Source organism: Nicotiana tomentosiformis, chromosome 9 (genome assembly GCF_000390325.3).
Source record: "Nicotiana tomentosiformis chromosome 9, ASM39032v3, whole genome shotgun sequence".
Classification (NCBI taxonomy): domain Eukaryota; kingdom Viridiplantae; phylum Streptophyta; class Magnoliopsida; order Solanales; family Solanaceae; genus Nicotiana; species Nicotiana tomentosiformis.
Genome location: NC_090820.1, coordinates 69,242,351 through 69,256,248, shown reverse-complemented (window position 1 = coordinate 69,256,248; position 13,898 = coordinate 69,242,351).

The following is a 13,898-nucleotide window of genomic DNA, read 5'->3' as shown; positions in this document are numbered from 1 at the left end:
TATGGTTATGGCTTGATACAACTTTCTCACACTTATACAGTGTGTAGATGCGATATTCAAGTCTCATAATGAATTTCGGATGCTGGAAATTGGGTTCTAAGATTTACGGACTAAGGTTGAAGTAAGGGTCTTCAGTTATGTTGTGTTGACAGACTTATATGGATTGGGGTGATGTGGGATCACCCCCGGTATATTCATGGTAAGGTTACACCGTGATTTGATGGCTTTGGAACGACTCTTGGAATATTCGCAGACGAACGTATGTTTAAGTGGGGAGGATGTAACAACCCGGCCGGTCGTTTTGAGCATTTGCATTTAGTTTGGTAGTTTGAGGTCATGAGTAGCTTCATATGATGTATTATGAGTGGTGTGAATCATCGGTTTTGGTTTTCAGACGATTCAGGATTGATTTGGAAGAATGATTCTCAACCAAGAAGCTTTAAGTTGGAAGAGTTGACCAAGTTTGACTTTTGTGTAATTGATCTCGGATCAGAATTTTGATAGTTCCTTTAGGTCCTAATGGTGATTTTTCATATAGGTGTATGCCCGGATTTACATTTGGTTGTTTCTTGAAGGTTTTGGCGTCAATTGGCGAAAGTTGGCAATTTGAAGGTTTGGAAAGTTCATAGGTTTGATCGGGAGTTGACTTTGATAATATCGAGTTCGGATTGCAGTTCTAGGAATTGGAATAACTTCGTTATGTCATTTGGGACTTGTGTGCAAAATTTGAGGTCATTCCCGAGTTGATTTGATGTGGTTCGGCACGAGTTTTGGAAGTTGAAAGTTCATTAAGTTTCATTTGAGGTGCGACTGGTGGTTTTGATGTTGTTATGTATGATTTGAGGCCTCGAGTAGGTACGTGTTATGTTTTGGGACTTGTTGGTATGCTCGGACAGGGTCCCGAGAGGCTCGGGTGAGTTTCAGGGTTGAATCAGACCATTTTCTTCATGATTTCATTGCTGGTTTCTGATGCCTCAATTGTTCTTTGTGATCGCGAAGATGCAGAAGCAATCGTGTAAGGTAAAGTCTGGAGTTGGGAAATTTTTGCTTTGCGTTCGCAAGAGAATGAGCGCATTCGCAAAGAGTCTGCAGCTGAGTTCACCGCGTTTACGATGGCTATTCCACGAATGCGAAGTGTAAATTCTGGTAGTGTATTTTTTTGTGCATCGCGATCGCAAGGGTACAATCGCGATCGCATAGGGTACAACTAGGCTGTGCATATAAGTACTCCATTTCGAAGCTTTGAGTTATTTTAATACATTTTGAGCAATGGAGCTCGGATTTTGGGAGATATTGGAAGCGAATTTCAGCACATGGATTGGGGTAAGTATTTTCTACTCGGTTTTGATTATATTTTGTGACTCCATCTTCATTTTTGGCATTTATTTGATGATTTCAAAAGAGAAATTGGAGGTTTTTGTCTAAACATTCCTAAAGTGAATTTTTTGAATTTTGAACATCGATTCAGAGTCGGATTTGAGCGAAATTAGTATGGGGACTCGTAACTGAATGGGTTCGGATTTTGTGAGTTTTGTCGGGTTCCAAGGTGCGGGCCTGGGTTTAACTTTTTTGTTGACTTTGAGTATTTGATTAAAGATTCGACCTTTATTATTTGGGTTTGCTTCCAATGCCATTATTTGATGATTTCCAGTTGCTTTGTGCTAGTTTCGAGCCGTTCAGAGGTCAATTTGAGCGGGATGGCGCTTCTAGTATATCGATTTGGCTTGTTTCTGGTAAGTGTCTTGCCTAACTTTGTTGGGGAAATTTTTCCTACTAATTGATATTGTTTGCTACACACGGGGGTGATGCATATATAAGGTGACGAGCGTATATGCATGTGACGGGGTTAGTCATGCATGGGGATAGGTTATACGAGTATTTGTGCTTTATACAATTTATGTGTCCTTCTTGCTTCGTGTTTTACATGAGTTCTAGATTAATATGAATATGAAGTTAAACGTTAAGAACCATGATTTAGCTTATTAAAACTTGATTAAAATTTGACGGATTTTTGTGATACTATTAATGTGCTAAATTCGATCATCACTATGCTTAATCACAAATACATCGCTACGACCGTTATTCTTGAGATATTGATTCTATACTTGAGTTAAAGATCATTTTTTTAGATTGGTTGAGATACTTTAACAATGAGGTTCTTGAGGTTTGTTGAATTGTTATTGGATTGAAAGTTGTGATTTATGTTCATTTGGAATATTCGCCTAATCACTCTCCTTGATGTTATTCATGTTTCCTACCTTGCTTGTTAATGATATACATGTGCTTGGTGAGGAAGAGTGTAAAGCACGAAGGGTGATGCTGTTCCATTTCGTATACATTACCATGAGAGAAAGAGTGTAAAGTACGAAGAGTGATTCCGTGCCATGTGAGTTAAGCACGAAGGTGATGCCGGTCCATGTGAGGATGAGAGTAAAAGTACGAAGGGTGAAGTTTTGCCATTGTTTTATATTATCATGTGTTCATGGCACGAAGGGTATTTCCGTGCAGGTGAGGATGAGAGACATGCATTATATTGTGATATATTTTCCTTATGTATACATTCATGCCTTTATCTTGAGCTGTTACTATTGCACCTATGTTTTCTATGTGACTTGTCATTGTTGTTCTGCCTTTGTCCTCTACATCAGTTGTTGCCGTATTATCCATGCCTTCTATCTGTTTAACTCTTAAATATCATGCTTTCCTTCATGTTTGTTATATCTACATCTAAGTCTTATATCATGTTAGTTATCCATGCCTTCTATTTGTTTAGCTTATAAAGATCATGCTTCCTTCATGTTTGTTATATCTACGTCTAAGCCTTCTATCATGTTAGTTATCCATGCATTCTATTTGTTTAGCTTATAAAGATCATGCTTCATTCATGTTTGTTATATCTACATCTAAGCCTTCTACCATGTTAGTTAATGAAATTTATGTTCTTCCATCTTAATTGCTATCATTACTTCTATGCCTACCACCTAGTCTGTTACCGTTGTCCACATGTACTGCCTTGTTCGTTATTATTACTTGTGTAATTCCTACTTTGTCGTTACGATTATTGGAATTTTTTTCATCTAGTTTTTACTGTTATACGTATATTTGTGAGAATGGGATAAATACATGAAGGGTGTTGCAGTGCTATTTGATTTGATATTTTGAGTACACTTCCCACGCCATGAAAGTTCTGGATTTACTACCTTAGGTTCGATGGTCATCGTACCAAGGAAATGGTTGGTTGTGAAATTGAGGAATATAGATCATAATTTCTTCTAATGATTCTTTTACTGCTCCGTACATTTGTTCTTGTTCTCTTCTTTGTTATATTTTAGTAATGTTTCTATTGCTAGTCTATTGCACAGGTTATATCAGTGAGTATCTTTTAACAAAAAAGTCTCGTGACTACTTCACCGAGGTTAGACAATATACTTACTGGGTACATAGGTTCGGTTGAACTCATAATACACTTATGCACCTTGCGTGCAGATCTTGATGTTGATGTTGCTGTGTATGGCGGGAGCTGGCATTAAAGAGGTACCTGCGTTACGGTTACATCTGCCACTTGTCCTTTGTAGCCTTAGATTTGCAAATCTGTTTATGTATATTTCGAACAGATAATATATCTACATCGTACCATCTTTGTAAACTCTAAGTCTTAGAAGCTTATGATTTGTACTACTAGTCCTTGCAATTTGTATAGAAAGTTCAATTATTTTATCCATTGTCTCTTATTACTTGATTTTAGTTTTGTTAATGGTTATTTGGCTTACCTAGTGGGTCGGGTTAGGTGCCATCACCTAGGCGGATTTTGGGTCGTGACATGTGTTAACTCTTCAAAATGTTTGCGGGTTCGAGCGGCTCAATTGAATCAAAAAGGAAGTGTCGTTGTGGATTTATAGTGCATCATTTTATGGAGACAACTCCTATAAATGCTGGAGACGTTTTACAAGTGTCCATTGCTCGAAGTAAGTTTAATTTGCATTATGCATTTTATTTTTTCATGGTGTATGGTATTAGTTCTATTGGAACATTATCGGTGATTTTAATGTGCAATAGTTTGGCAGAAATAAGATTGTAGTTTTTGGGAATGGGATGATGTTGTATTTTCCTCGAGAGTTGTAATCATCATTAGCACTCAAAGGAGAAAATTTGATGCTTTTAAAATTGAAAGAAACCGGTTCCTGAAGAAGATAACTGACTTTGAGGCTTCTGCTGTTACCGATGCAGAAACGATGTCACAACCCAAAATCCCACCTTTAAGATCGTGATGGCACCTAGTATCTAAGACTAGGTAAGCCTAGTATATGCTGAGAATTTAATAGAAATAAACAACTTAGCTATTAACTTAAACTGATAAATGACATAATAAGAGCCAAAACTGACCAATAGTCATGCCTCCCCAAAATCGGTAGTACGGAGTCATAATCTCTACTGGAATACACTAGACATCTCTAAATACAACACTGTTTTGGAATGAAAATAAACAGTAGTAAAGGTAATATCAGAAGGTGGCTCCGAGGCTTGCGAGCATCAAACAGGTATACCTTGAAGTCTCTGCAATGTCTGAATCAACTCACTAGCATCCGGCACGGTCAGAGATACCTAGATCTGCACAAAAATATACAGAAGCGTGGTATGAGTATACCACAATCGGTACCCAGTAAGTATCGAGACTAACCTCGGTAGAATAGTGACGAAGTACAAGTCAAGATACTTACTAGACATTAAATCCTGTGCAGAATATAAGCATAATGCTAAAAAAAATAGAAGGTAAAAGCAATAAATGGCAACAAGGAGTAAAACATGTAATAAGACGACATAATAATTAAAACACAGTTAAAATATGAATGAAATCAATTAAGGAAAACAAATGACAGTTCAAATAACCAATCCATTCCAACAAGAAGTTTACAATAAGAATCACCCCGAGGTACCACATCTCATAATCACAAATCAGAAGTCACGAATCACTACTCTTCCTTCTAACGCCACGTGAGCCTTACATTTATTTTAAAAATATTTTTTTTCAAAATAGCTTCACGCGCTTTAGCCCCTTATCTCGCCTTGTGTGCTTCAAAATGAAGTAATTCCCCTTACTAGCAACATGCGCATAAATTCCCCGTATATCGCCGCATGCGCATCAATAACACTACCCTTATGCTGCCGCATGCACATCTCATCACAACACAATAATCAACTCGCACAACACCTGCCCATATGCCACAACATTGCCAAAACAATAATACCAATATCACAACAATACATAGCCCACAACTCCACAACAATGTGTACACAAATCTCATCAAACACAATGGAACGGAAAAATAACTCAAAAATGAAAGATACTCCATATGAAAACAACTTAATTAAAAGCATGTTAATAGCCCTCAATAACTACCAAATGAAACACGAAATAACTCAACAATGAAAGATATTCCATATAACTACAACTTCAATTAAAAATATGTTAATAGCCTAAGAGTCTAAACCAGTCAATTACCACATATAGCCCGTGTACACGCTCGTCACCTCATGTACATGTCTTTCACATAATTCAAATAATGCAATTAGATCAAATCCTTCGGGGTAATTTCCCCCCACAAAGCTGGGCAAGATACTTACCTCAAACAAGCTAAATCAATCTATTAATAAGCCCTTCCCGTGCAAATCCACCTCCGGACGGCTTGAATCTAGCCAAAATAACTTAATATCATAAATCAAAGTCATAGGAAACAATTTCGGATAATAAAGATTCGATCTTTGATTAAAATTAAAAAGTCAACCTTGGGCCCACACCTCGGAACCCGACAAAACTTACACATTCCAAACACCCATTTCGATAGAAGTCCAACCATACCAAAGTCATCCAATTCCGACCTCAAATCGGCCTTCAAATAATAAATTTATGTTTTAGAAATTCTTTTTACTCAAATCCCCAATTTCTCCAATTTAAATGACTAATCAAACACTAAAATCGAGGTTGGAATCATGAAAATAACAAATTCGAGTAAAAAATACTTATCTCAATCCAAATCATGAAAATTCCCTCCAAATTTTCCCAAAACTGAGCTCTCTAAATCAAAATGTGATAAATCCCTTGTTCAAGATATTTCAGCCCAGTGATTCCGCATCTGTGATCTGTTAACTACATCTGCGGCTCCACATTTGCGTTATCTAGCTCACTTCTATGAGTTTCCTTCATCGACTGACTTACCACATTTGCAGTCCAATATGCACATCTGCTCTTCCGCTTCTACGAGCCATGCTCATCCAGCCCACATCCATTTTTGTGAAGGAAGCTCCGCTTCTGCGATTGTGCATCTGTGCTCCCTTGTCTGCACCTGCGAACCCAGCCTTCCCTAGACAATCACCGCATATGAGACCATGTAGCCGCTTCTGCGGCACCGCACCTGTGGCCCAACCATTGCAGGTGCAAAAGCACCAAATCTTAGCAGACTTCAGCAATGCAACTAAGTCTCAAAACAAGCCGAAACCAATCCGGAACACACCCGAGGCCCCCGAGACCCCGTCCACACATACTAATAAGTCCTAAAACCTAATACGAACCTACTCCCCGAGTCCCCAAATCACACCAAATAACATCAAAACTATTAATCACACCTCAATTCAATCCTAAGTAAACTAATGAACTTCCAACTTACAAAACTCATGCCGAACCACATCAAATCAACTTGGAATGATCTCAAATTTTGCATACGAGTCCCAAATAATAAAACGAACCTATACCAACTCCCAGAACCACAATCCGAACCCGATATCTATAAAGTCGACCCTCTGTCAAACCTATCAACCTTCCAAACCTTTAACTTCCAACTTTCGCCAATTCACACCAAAATAACCTACAAACCTCCAAACCAAATCCAGACATACGCCTGAGTCCAAATCACCATACGAAGCTATTGGAATGATACCGTTCTAGAGTCGTCTACACAAAAGTCAAACTCCGGTCAACTCTTACAACTTAAGCCTCCATCCAAGAGACTAAGTGTCCCAAATTAATCCAAACTCTGAAACCAAACCAATCACCTTGGCAAGTCACATAACCACAAATATACATATGTAAAGCATCAAATAGGGGAAACGGGGCTAAAATACTCAAAACGACCGGCTGGATCATTACATTCTCTCCCTCTTAAACAAATGTTCGTCCTTGAATGAGTATAAAGATATACCTGAAGTGACAAAAATATGAGGATAATGGCTCCGCATATCATGCTCGGTCTCCCAAGTCACCTCCTCGACCGATTGACCTCTCCATTGAACCTTCCCTAACGCAATGTACTTTGACCTCAACTTCTGGACCCGCCTGTCCAATATAGCCACCGGCTCCTCAACATAAGTCAAATCCTTGTCCAATTGGACTGAGCTGGAATATAATACATGAGACATGTCACCATAATACTTTCGGAGCATAGAAACACGAAACACAGGGTGAATTCCCGATAAGGTGGGTGGTAATACAAGTGTGTAGGCTACCTCACCCACTCTCTCAAGAATCTAAAAAGGGCCAATATACCTAGGTCTAAATTTTCCCTTATTCCCGAACCTCATCACACCCTTCATGGGCGAAACCTAAGAAAAACTCTCTCACCCACCATGAATGCCACATCACGAGCCTTTCAATCATCATAACTCTTCTGCCTGGACTGCACTGTAGAAGCTAATCCTGAATCAACTTCACTTCCTCCAAAACATCTTGAACCAAATTAGTGCCCAACAACCTAGTCTCCCCAGGAACAAACCAACCAACCATATAATGGCATCACTTCCTATATAAGGCCTCATAAGGAGCTATCTCGATGCTCGACTGATGGCTGTTGTTGTAGGCAAATTCTACTAGCAGTAGAAACTGATCTCATGAACCCCCAAAGTCAATAACACAAGAACATAGCATGTCCTTCAAGATTTGAATAGTGCTATCGAACTGTACATCTATCTGGGGTTGAAATGCTATACTCAGCTCGACCTGTGTGCCCAACTCTCGCTGCAGTACCCTCCAGGAGTGCAACATGAACTGAGTGCCTCGATCCGAGATAATAGACACTGGCATACCATGAAAGAGAACAATCTCACATAGATAAATCCGACCCAGATGCTCTAAAGAGTAAGTAATCACGATCCTCAAGTGTTGCTCATGATCCTCCCAGCTGCACGAATACACCAATATGTCGTCAATGAACACGATGACGAAGGAATCAAGATATGGCTAAAATACACTATTCATCAAGTGTAAAAAGGATGCTGGAGCATTGGTCAGCCCAAATGGTATCACCAAACACTCATAGTGACCATAGCGAGTCCTGAAGGCTATCTTCGAAATATCAGACCCGGATCTTCAACTGATGGTACCCCGATCTCATGTCAATCTTTGAGAATACTGAGCACCCTGAAGAGGATCAAACAAATCATCAATATGTGGTAGTGGGTACTTGTTCTTGACTGTAACTTGTTCAACTGCCTATAATCAGTACACATCCTTATAGAGCCATCTTTATTCTTCACAAATAGAACTGGAGCACCCCAAGGTGAAACACCCGACCTGATGAAACCCTTGTCAAGAAACTTCTAAAGCTGTTCCATTAATTCCTTCAACTCTACTGGTTCCATGTGATATGGTGGAATAGATATGGGCTGAGTGTCCGACAATAAGTCAATACCAATATCGATATCCCTATCGCGCGGCATGCCCGGTAGGCCTGCTGGAAACACATCTGGGAAACCTCTTACTATCGGAACTGACTCAACGGTAGGAGTATCAACACTGACATCCCTCACAAAGGTGAAATATGGTAAGTACCTCTTCTCAATCATCAATTGTGCCTTCAGGAAAGACACCACCCTACTAGGAACATAATCCAATGTACCTCTCCACTCCAACCATGGAAAACTTGGCATAACCAATGTCATGGTCTTGGTGTGACAATCCAAGATTGCATGATATGGTGATAACCAGTCCATACCCAAAATCATATCAAAGTCCACCATATTGAGTAGAAGAAGGTCAACCCTGGTCTCATAACTCCTGATAGTGACCAAACATGACTGATAGGCACCGTCTACCATAATAGAATCCTCATCAGGCATAGACACATAAATAGGAGTACCTAAAGAATCACGAGACACATCCAAATATGAATCAAAATAGGATGACACATACGAATAAGTGGAACCCGGATCAAATAAAACTAATGCATCTCTATGACAAATTAGAACAATACTTGCGATGACAACATCTGATGCAATAGCCTCTGTTCTACCCGAAAAAGCATAACAATGGGCCTGGTCTCCCTCTCTAGGACGACATGGGCCCTATAACTCCTCCGAGTTCATTCAAGCTATACTGAGGTTTCTATAACTTACGAAAACCATTATCTCTCTCATTTTAATGGGCTTAATCTCAAAGTCTTACCTATTCTCGTCACCTTCTCAGTCACCTTTTCTTATGCTTACTCCTGTCTACCTATAACCTTGTCACTCTACCATACTCTAGCTTGCAACCTACACGTATCTATTCATACTACTCGCAACCATCATTTAACTTGTTAGCACCATAGATTTACTTATGTTATTTTGGAACCTCATGCGAGACATCGCACTGCCTCTAATTCTTCTTTGCTCTCATAACTAAACGTCTCGGTACCTAGAAACCATAGGCTGGAAGATATGCTACTGACGACACCACTGTTATTTCTGGATACTAAATCCAATGCTTTTATAGCCCTCTATTTGTAGTATAGACTATTCATAACCTTCTGTACTTGAGTATCTCGTACCTTCTTCACTTTTACCTTACCTTTAATAATCGTATTGTATCTTCTGTCTCTTTCGTAACTTCCCTTCCACATAGGTGGAATTTACATCCATACCTTAAAGCTCTACTGTAATACTTGCACCTCTTGTGCATACACAATCTGGCGGAAGCTTCATACTGATTTCTTATGACTCAGCTCTATGGAACGATCATAAAATGAAAGAAGGGTAAAATTTCCTAAATTCCCTATAGCCTCTCAATTATAAGTGTGGCATGTAACACACCCGTAAGTGAGACTCTACTAGACATGACTTTGTAGACTTCCTAGGACACGACCCGCTCTAATACCACTCTATCACACCCTAACCTAGGGAGGCGTGGCTGGCACCCAGTGCCGTACTGGCCCGAACGAACCACTCTATAACTCATAATTGTTTAATGAACACTAGAACATACATGTGATGACTTGGCTGAACTCATTCTTTTTGTAACTATCATGGGACAACATGGACACAACTCGTAACATATAAGTGTTAGTGGGAAAATGCTGTATCAGTATACCATCGTACTTAAAAAATAAATCCGCATGGGCCGTCAAGGCCTATGACATGCTATACATAATGAACATGTGCCTACAAAGCCTATAAGAGTATATGACATCGAAACATGGTTGGGACAGGGCCCCAACCTACCCATAAGTCTTTAGCAAAACTTTGGCATGATGACTCGTAGACCCGGCTGTACTATGAATAAAGTGGAGTCTTATCGATCCTTCGATGAATGCTAACATCGTCTACTATAAGAGCTCATCAAATTGATTACCTACACCTGTAGGCATGAATGCGGTATCCATAATAAAAAGGACGTCAGTACGAATAGTGTACCGAGTATGTAAGGTAGAACTGAAATATTACACCCTATATGTGAAGTTGGAGGATCTATGAGGTTCACGCGCAACCAATCAGATGGTGATGCGTTACCGGGTAGAGGAGGCAACCTCATGCGACCAGATTTTACTAGCTGTCTCACCGGGCACGACAGCCAAAACGGGGCGATCCATTTAGCATGTGGACCCGACAGAGATTCCTATGGTTGGTACCTGTATATAAAGGCAATAAGGCTCACTCTATTTCATTTTTCCAGGAGTATCTCTCACAGTAAGTCACCAAAAATGTCCTCGTATCCCTTTTGAAGTTCCAAAATAGCATAAAGTGAATTGGAAGACTGTTCTGCTAAGATTTAGCTTAAAGACACTGAATATCGATTGCTGTAACATCTGCCATATGGTGGTGTTAATTGTGAAGATCCGTTAGAGTCAAAGTTAACTATCATAAGCACAGTTAGTTCTTCCACAAAGTATATACGACAACCTTCATTCTTGGCATAAGCTAATGTAAGTCTCTCCTTCCTTTTGAATGAACCCTGCACTATAAGGTCTTGTAGTTATAAGATCCTCTCAATAATGTTATTCTGTTCTTGTACTGTTTCACTGGTAGCATTCCTTGTGAAGTCTAAAATATTCCAATTGGTATCTTGTGGTCGGAAATCACGAGTCATTCCGAGTCTAAATTAATATCTCTCAAAGTTGATTCTACATTTTACTTTTTATATATATATATATATATATATATATATATATATATATATATATATATATCTATTTTACTTTACCGAGCCACGGTATAATCGGCTGGTACGATACTTATTGTGCAACCACTGATCAGATTTGTATGATGAGAAATGTTACCGTGCCCTTGTGTGCCCGGGTAAGACCAAGCTCTTTATGAGGCTGGGTATGGAACGTTGGGTTGTTAAACATTACCAAGCCCTTGTGCGGCCGGGTATGACTGAGCCCTTGTGTGGTCGGGTACGATGATGTGTTAAGTGAGGTTACTGAGCCCTTCTATGGCCGTGTACGACCGAGTCCTCTATGAGGCCGGGTGTGGAGTGATAAAATGAGCCCCAAAGAAATGCTAAAATTATGTAAAAATATGTAAAGTATAAACTAATCCATGTCCCCAATGGGTGGCTTGGTTTCACAAGAGTTGCATACATTTATGATTCATGGTTCATAGTCCCCACAGTTTGCTGTACACCCCAATGGCTTGTCCTCGGTGTCCAGGATGGGATTACTTACTCATATCTCTTATGTTATATCTTATATTTACATGTTTAGCCTTACATACTCAGTACAATTTTTGCACTGACGCCCTTCTCTTGGGGCGTTGTGATAATGTCCGCAGGTGCAGATAGACCCGATGACGTTCCTCCACAGTAGGGTGTTGTTCCAGCTGATTGGTTGTTGCTCTTCACTCCTTCGAAGTAGCTATTCAGAAGTCAATAGGTACTGAAGCAGATGCCATAACGTTTTGGGTACGGTGGGGCTTTGTGCCGACCAAGTTATGTAAAGCCTGAACATGATCTAGATATGAGAAGTGCAGTATAGTTGTTAACTGGGTTGGTGGCCTCTCAAGCCTAGCGCCAGGCTCCTGCCACTCCAGATAAAGCAGTCATTACATGATTTCGAGGTTTCATAAATTTGGACCCCCAAGTATTCACAGGAAAATATCCAAATGAAGATCCTTAAAACTTTTTAGATCAAGTGCAACGGACTTTATGAGTGACGCATGCCACTGATATTGAGTTCGTAGAGCTTGCCTCTTACAGGTTGAGGGACATAACTATAGTTTGGTATGAGACTTGGGAACAATCTAGGGGACCTCATGCCCCAACAGCGGGATGAAGGGAATTTTCTGAGGAATTCTTTTAGTATTATATGCCCGTTGAACTCTGCCGAGCTAGACAAGACAAATATTTGCGGTTGGAGCAATGTAATATGAATGTCTGGTAGTACAACATGCAATTTAACTCCTTGGCTAGGTATGCTCCATCAGTAGTGGCCGAGATGAGCTACCGGGTACATCGATTCATGGACAGTTTGGGACCGCATCTGATAAATGAGTGTACTTCTTTAAATCTGATTATGGACATTTCCCGTATTTAGGTCTATGCACAGGACTTAGAGGATCGCAAGAGGCTACAACAAGTTGTTCAAGAACCTGACCAGGGTCAATCTAATAGGGTCCGGTCCACGAGAGTTACATGAGAGTTTCGAGGAAGGTCTAGATCCCAATTTCTTCGGCAGTCACCTAACTCATTGGCTAACGTGCCATCACAATCTAAGTGCCAGCATCGAGAACAGACCACTTATTCCAGGCAAGGCCAGAAATTTTGAGGGCAGGGTTCATAAAATAGTGGGTATACTAGTAGGATAAGACTCCCGATGCCACGTTGTGGCCAATTTGGTAGGAATCATTTTGGGCATTGCCACCAGTGCTTGAATTTGTGTTATTCTTGTGGGAAGCCCGGTCACATCATACGCTTTTGCCTAGTGAGAAATGTGGGTAGCATGGTACCTCCCGCAGGATCTACGACAGCTTCTTCATCGACAACACACCCTCGTGAAAGCATGTGTATCGAGGTTGTGATGTGATGATTCATGATTTCCATACTTTGGATGATTTGAATGAGTTGGAAATGATAGACTTTGATGTTATTATGGGAATGGATTGGCTGGCCTCTTGCTATGTTACCGTGGACTGTTGGAAGAAGGTTTTTTATTTCAACTTTTAGGGAGAGCCCGTTCTTGAATGGAAGGGCGATGTTGAAGCACCAAAGGGGATGTTTATTTCTTACCTTATGGCCCGAAGTATGATCACGAAGGGATGTTTCTATCATTTAGTGTGAGTGTGAGATGTGGTAGCGAAGCCTCCCACCCTTAGTCGGTTCCAATCGTCAATGAATTTCCCGATGTGTTCCTGGATGAGCTCTCGGGTATCCCACCCGAGAGGGAGATTGAGTTTGACATTTATGTGCCACCTGACACGCAACCGATATCTATTCCTCTGTGTAGGATGGCTCCTACCGAGTTAAAGGAATTAAAAGAGCAGTCAAAGGACCTCTTTGATAAGGGCTTCATTCGACCCGACACTTCTACGTGGGGAGTCCCAGTATTGTTTGTTTGAAAGAAATATGATTCGCTGAGGATGTATATTGATTACCAACAACTAAATAAAGTAACCATCAAGAACAAGTATCCTCTTCCAAGGATCTATGATTTGTTCGA